Here is a 7,484-nt window from a genome sequence, read left to right on the forward strand (position 1 = left end):
TGGGTGTAAATTTTGGAAACTACAGTTTTATATAGTCCTGGGGTTTGAACCCAGGGATGCTTTATTACTCATATATATTCACAATTCTTCAATATTTTATTTTGAGACCTGGTCTCTGTTACCAAGCCTGGCCTTGAAGTTGTGATCATTCAGCCTCATACTCTATGATTTTTGAGATTACAGGTATGTACCACCACATCAACCTGGACACTTCCTTTTATTTTTTTACACGAATCTAATAATCAAATTATTTTAAATATTTCTGCTTTTTCTTTGATATAAAATATTCAATACTAACTTTCCAAATTGGTTTTCACCATCACATTCTTTTTTTTCAAAAGGCCAATATTCATGTTGTGTAGTTGTACATTTTTTTTTACCTCAAAAGGTATACTCAATAGATTGTATTCTGAGTTAGCAAGTCAATTTTATATGTTTCAGAAAAACAAATTGCCATAAATTGTTCTGGTTATGCTCTTAAAGAAGTACCTTACTCTTAGTCATTATCAAAATAAAAGAAGGGAATTTAGTAAAGTCAAAAAGTAAGATCCAACAGTTGGCTAGTTGTTTCAACCAGATGTTTATGATTTGATTGTTTCCCTTTTAAATTTCTTATTCTGATTGCTCTGATGGCTTTTCCTATGATATATAGTAGTCAGCTCAATTTAAAAGAACTAGTTTATGTGAAATCTGGATACTAAGGGAAATAAATATCTGGAACAAATTAATAGTACTCAATATGTTTCTGATGATTATATACAGCTTCCTCCTACAATTCTGAGATTGCAATTCATAGAGCTTTAAATGACTTTCATTCCTCACTATATTTCACTAATTAGCACATGCAGAAATAATTTTTCAACAAATTTATATTAAAGAAGTAGCAATTTAAAGAAAAACAGATATAATTCACACCTGTGAAATTAAAACATGACATTTTGCCAAAGAATATTTGGCATATTCAAAGAATAAAATGAAGAATTGTTCCTTTCCTTTATATGGTAGGACACAGTTTATTGTCATGTTGTTTCAAAAAAAAAAAAAAACATTGACAGTTTCCTTATGAAAAATCAGTTGTTATTGTTTAACATGGATTTTACTTGATTCTTTTTTTTTTTTTTTTTTTTTTTTTACCCATTTGAACACTGAGAAGCTATTTGCTGCGGTCAAACACAGTGAGATACTGTTGTAAGATGTATCTCTGAAACATCTGCAGTTCTTTTCATTTTATATAACAGCATCATGCACACCCAGCATGAGAAGAGGTTGCTCATTAATTTTGGTATCAATACTGGCTTAGGTACATTGAAAAGAATTAAATCTATAATGGTGGAATCTCCCATTTCTTTGTTTTCATTTTTCCTGTGGTGCTCCTGCTCTTGATATTAGTTATGTTAACTTTAATTTGAATTGTCCATACAGTTTCTTAAAACATAAGACACTTAGAATTGAGGAAATCACTTATAGCATATTTATATCATAAACTGATATAAGATTCAATGAAAGACTTCAGCATTATTAATGCACATTTTATCAAAATTCCATTAAGTCACAATTTGAGATACAGTATTAAAATCTTACATAGCTAAAGGTTTTTTAACAATGAATTATAGGCACCCTAAGCAAGTATGTAGTTCCAATTATTCATTTACTTTACTTCATTCATTCATAATATCATAGTTGATAAATACCACACATCAGAGTGTCTGTTTTTTAAAAAAATTGCTTGGTAAATTACTAACAATGCAGCATGCAATTTTTATTTATTATTGGTTCATCATACCCATATCTTACCCACATAGTAAGATTGCTAAAATATTCAATAAGTTGTAGCTAAAAACATGAAATACTACATAACCTATTGTACAGATTATATAAATGCTCTTATTATTTCTTCATCCTTTTCACAAATATTTATCAGGAATTTACTATATGATAATTAGAAGTAAGATCATCCTAATTATTTCAGATATTTGAAAAAAATGCAAGACCTCATTTAAAAAGGGCAATATAGATTTCAGAAGTAACTACCGTTTCTCTAGTGAATAATGTGTATAGAAATCTGTTAAGGTCTTGGGGTATGCAAATATATTTGAGATGCAACAGAGAATGCATATGAAAAAACCATAGTATTTATCATGTTACATAAATGAAGTGAAATATCATACCAAAATGTTAAAAAAAAATAACTTTTGGGAAAAAAGCAAAAGTGTGCACTAGTATTTGAAATAAGGTAATAATAATTTTTACCATAATTAGTTGTTTCTGGGTCTCATTTCACTCTTTACTTTAATTATCGATCCATTTTGTTAAGTACCCCTATAGGTGTTATTGGAAAATATTGGCATTTAGTGAATAATGCCACCAATTATCTGCTCTGCAATATTAAAGAACTATTTCAGATTTATTGCAATGAATAATTTTGCTTAAATGTAACAGTAGTTTTTCAATGTAGAAATTACTAAGATAACTCTGGGTGTTCTCAAAGTCTATAACAACCATATTTGATGAAATTTGTGGCATAGTATATAAGAAAAGATGCTTCTCTACCACAAACCAGACATCACTCAAATAACCTTGTGTAGTATCAGCATATACAAGTTTGCATGAGGACTTTTGCATCTTTTCTCCTTTTACTTCCCACCTACAACATGGCTTATTTTTCATAAGCAAATTTCTATACTTGTTAAACCTCTCATACATCTCAGAATTTACTAGGAGGGATCCATGACAACCTAGAAACAAACATGTGAGACAGTGTGTAGATTAATATATGAAGATGTTCAAGAAAATATTGGTCTGGTCAAGAGATGGTACAGCAACTATATAGAAAGCTTAAAATTGAAATTGAAAGAAAGATAATGCTCCCAAGATTTACTAAGAATCATGTAGTCTTTGGAAGCAGATATTTTAATAGGAAGCTCTTGAGACTGATGTCCACTGCATCTTTCTTATGAATATTTGCTCTGGTTTTGAGGGCCACCACATCTAGCCAGTACACATTTGGCTTGATATAGCATATTCAGAAATCCCACCATTTTCTTTATAAACCTAGGCATGGTTTACTATACATCCACTGAGTTTTTGCACAGACTTTTCCTTTCTTTTAATATACCTAGCCCATTAGTCTTGTCATATTTAAATTTATTCATTCTTCAAGAAGTAGTTTAATTGAATTCCCTATTGTCTTTAAAATAAATTCTCCACCTAAAATAATTTCTATATTTTAAAGCATTTTATTATAGTATCTAGAATCTTTATAAGTACAAAGAAATGACATTCTATGTCTCATTTTTACCATTGTCTTTCTCATATAACTTTCATTATGAATTGAGTATGTCTCTCAAGTACTCATGTGTTGGGAACTTGGTTTCCAAGGGGAGAGAGTTGGAAAATAGTAGAATGTGTAAAAAGTGAGATCTAGTAGATTGTGGTTAGATCATTCGGGGAGATGCCCTTGAAAGAGTTAATGAAATTTTCATGGGACACAAGATAGTTCCTATTAAAGCAGATTGTTACAGAAAGAGCAAGTCTTCTTATTGGATTTCTCTGACTTCCTGTGTCCTTATGTTCTCTGTACCTCTCAAATGAGCCCTAACCATTATTCCATCTCATGTGTAATGCTGGTGAAGGGGCTGTAACAGGAGCTGCGAAGATTCTGGTACAGAGCACTTAAATCTTCAGAAGTATGTACTCAAAAAATATTTATTTATCTATTTATCTATTTATTTGTTGTAGTTGGACAGAATACCTTTATTTTATTTATTTCTATGTGGTGCTGAGGATTGAACCCAGATTCTTGCATGTGCTAGGTAAGCACTCTACCACTGAGCCAAAACACCAGCCCCTCAGAAAATATTTTTATGCATTTATATCTCTTTTTATACATTGGCCTGGTTCTGGTATTTTTCTATAGCATTATAAAATGGACTATAACAACAAAAAAAAAATGACTTTGAGTCTAAGGCTTCTTACTATAAGAGTGAGTAGAACATCTAAGATTACATTTTATAAGCCCTGGTATAGTTTAGATGGCAATGGCTTAGCATTTATGATTCTTTTTTTTTTTATATTTCAAAGGTGATATCTTGTATTTCTTATATTCCTCACGGTGCGTAGGTTAATGTATTGCCATTTACTTTGGGACTCAACAGTGTGGAATTGATTCTGTTTTGCTAAACAAAAGCAAGAGTGGCTCCTTAAAATATAACAAAGACTCTATGAAAATGTTTTGAGTTTTAATGGGAAGAATTGCTATTGATTATAGAGGGAATTTGAATACATGGCTCCATCTTGATGATACTCATTTATCAGAAATGGTCTGAACTGACTAGATTAAAATCACTAGAATACCATGAATAAAGAGGCAGATTAAAAAAATAGGTTTGTCTAGTACCATTTTGAGTCTCCTATTACAGTACAAATTATAGTATTTTTTTTACCAGTGAAACGACTCAAACTCATGTAGCTGCATTTTAGGCCTCATGTATTCACCCAAGTCATATAGGTAAAAAATGCACTATAAGTTGGGCAGGATGGTCCATGCTTGTAATCCAAGAAAATTGGGAAACTGAGTATTTCAGAAGTTTAAATTCAGCTTCAGCAACTTAGTGTGGTTTCAAGCATCTTTGCAAGACAGTCTCAAAATTTGAAAAAGTGGAGAGAGGGCTTAGGAATGTGGCTCAGTGTTTAAAAATCCCTAAATATAAACTTAAATACAAAAAATAAGTACAGTTTAAAATGCTACAATTTCGTGTTAAAACTAATAAAAAAGATTTCATATAATTCTTTTCTCCAGTATTCAAAAATGAAAATAGTAATTTTTTATTTAGAAAACAAAAATTATATGCTTTCAAAGATGAGGTTTCTGTATTAGGCATGTATGATATTTATGACTGATATTTCTACCAAATTACTTGATAATGCTTAAAAAATTAAGCAAAAGTTAAAGACACCTACTTATTTTCTATATTTAAATAAGTAATGTCTTTTACTGATCCTCATATACATCAAGGTGTAATGCAGAGATAATGACTTTACTATACTCTCATATTTGTCAAAGTGTTTATTATAAATAATTCATTTTTATATAAGGTATACATTTTGGAGAAAATCTGTTCAATGTTCACTACTGGTATGAGTTTTCAGATGTTCAATGAATTTAAAATTTGAATAAGTTTTCAAAATATTATTTAACTTTTTAGGGTTTCTGGGCACAATGAATCCTCCAAAAATAAGTAGTGTTAAAGAAACATGTGGTTATGAAATGTTTTTTTCCATTTGTATTCTCTCTAACTAGTATGTATCCACAGGTGCTGAGTATTGGTGAATAAATTTTGGAAGCATTGTCAATTGCCAATTTTCACATTTCAAAACTTTGTCTCTTCTATGGTTGTTGTGGTGAGGATTAAATGTTGACTCTTTCTTAGAGAAATGGTACCATGGTCTCATTTGTTAAGCTTCTCTCCAGTGTGTTTTCTCTGATGTCTAATAATATATGATACATAATTTAAAAAATATTCTATATTATCTCCATTTATGTCTTCTTTCCAAAATAAATAGTTTAGTGGTGAAAATGAATTGATTTCTTATTAAAAAGTTTGCTAATTTGTTTTCATTTGTAGGGGTTCTTTTCTGTATAAATTCTGTTGTTAATGAAGTTTAGTTTTTCTTTAAAAGTATTATCACTTTATTTACATTTCACATTCACCAGGGTGTCTTCTGCTGTGGTGAATAAATTTTTATTTTTTATTAAAAGTTTTGCCACTCATTCACATTCGTAGGGCTATTCTCCAGTGTGAATTCTGTTGTGGCAAATAAGGGTGGTTATTTGAGTAAAAACTTTGTTACATACTTTGCATTTGTTAGGCTTCACTCCAGTGTGAGTTCAGCTGTGGCAAATAAGGTGTGATTTTTGACTGTAAGCTTTTCCACATTCATAAAATTTGTAGGGCTTCTCTCCAGTGTGAGTTCTGCTGTGCCTAAAAAGGTCTGGTTTTTGACTAAAAGCTTTGCCACATTTTTTACATTTGTAGGGCTTCTCTCCAGTGTGTGTTCTTTTGTGGCAAATAAGGTGTGATTTTTGACTGAAAGCTTTGCCACATTCTTTACATTTGTAAGGCTTCTCTCCAGTGTGAGTTCTCCTGTGCCTAAAAAGGTCTCCTTTTTGACTAAAAGCTTTGCCACATTCTTTACATTTGTAGGGCTTCTCTCCAGTGTGAGTCCAGCTGTGGCCAATAAGGTGTGATTTTTCACTATAAGATTTTCCACATTCTTTACATTTATCAGGCTTCTCTCCAGTGTGAGTTCTGCTGAGGCCGATAAGGTGTGATTTTCAACTTAAAGCTTTGCCACATTCTTTACTTTTGTAGGGCTTCTCTCCAGTGTGAGTCTGCTATGGCCAATAAGGTTTGTTTTTTGACTGAAAGCTTTGCCACAATCTTCACATTTGTAGGGCTTCTCTCCAGTATGTGATCTGCTGTGGCTAATAAGGTGTGATTTTTACTGTAAGCTGTGCCACATTCTTTACATTTGTAGGGCTTCTCTCTATTGTGAGTTCTTCTGTGGCAAGTAAGGCCTACTTTTTGACTGAAAGCTTTTCCACACTCTTTACCTTTGTAGGACACCTCTCTAATGTGGGTTTTTCTGTGGTAAATAAGACCTATATTTTACTAAAAGTTTTGCCACATTGTTTATATTTGTAGGGCTTCTCTCCAGTATAAATTCTCTGGTAGTGAACAAGTTCTGAATTTTTATATGATTTCTGGTGTTCAGTCTCACTAGTAGTTTTCCATATTTTCTCTTGTTGTAGACAGTCAAGATTACAACTTCTATATTTTCCACTTATCACACTGTGAACATATGTTTTATGCCCTTTTCTGTTGAATATTCTTGAATATCTTGAGGAGTCATGGCTGAAATAAACGAAAAATAAAAATAACAATACCTATTAGAGTAGGATGAATATACTTTGCATACATATGTTGAAGTTAAGGTAAAATAAGTACATCAGGAGTGTAACAGATTAGTACATTCAAAGTCATCATAAACTCAAAAATATATCAGTTCATTAAAAATGTACAGACACAATTAATTTGAGAATATTACCAATATTCTTTTAGAGACCACAGTATCCAAGAGGAGTACATCATTAAGAAGAGTATTATAATAAAGACAAGGAAAGTATGTTACTCTTATCATCCACAGCTTTTTGTTCTTCATAATATAGCATTACATACTTAGGAAATATCTACCAGCTACCTTTACTCTCAGTAGAATAAGAGAAAAGTAAAATATATACAAACATTTGTGGCTGTTTCAAAGAGTGTCCAAAAACTGGTTTTTTTCTACCATGACATAGAGATGTGAAAATAACTGGCAGATTTTGTGTGATAATGCCACAAATAGTCAACAAGGGTAAAGAGGCTATGGACTCTTAACAAGAAATATCAACAAAAAATTTACTAAGAAATATACACATATAT

This window comes from Callospermophilus lateralis, unplaced genomic scaffold, assembly GCF_048772815.1.
Source record: "Callospermophilus lateralis isolate mCalLat2 unplaced genomic scaffold, mCalLat2.hap1 Scaffold_73, whole genome shotgun sequence".
Taxonomy (NCBI): domain Eukaryota; kingdom Metazoa; phylum Chordata; class Mammalia; order Rodentia; family Sciuridae; genus Callospermophilus; species Callospermophilus lateralis.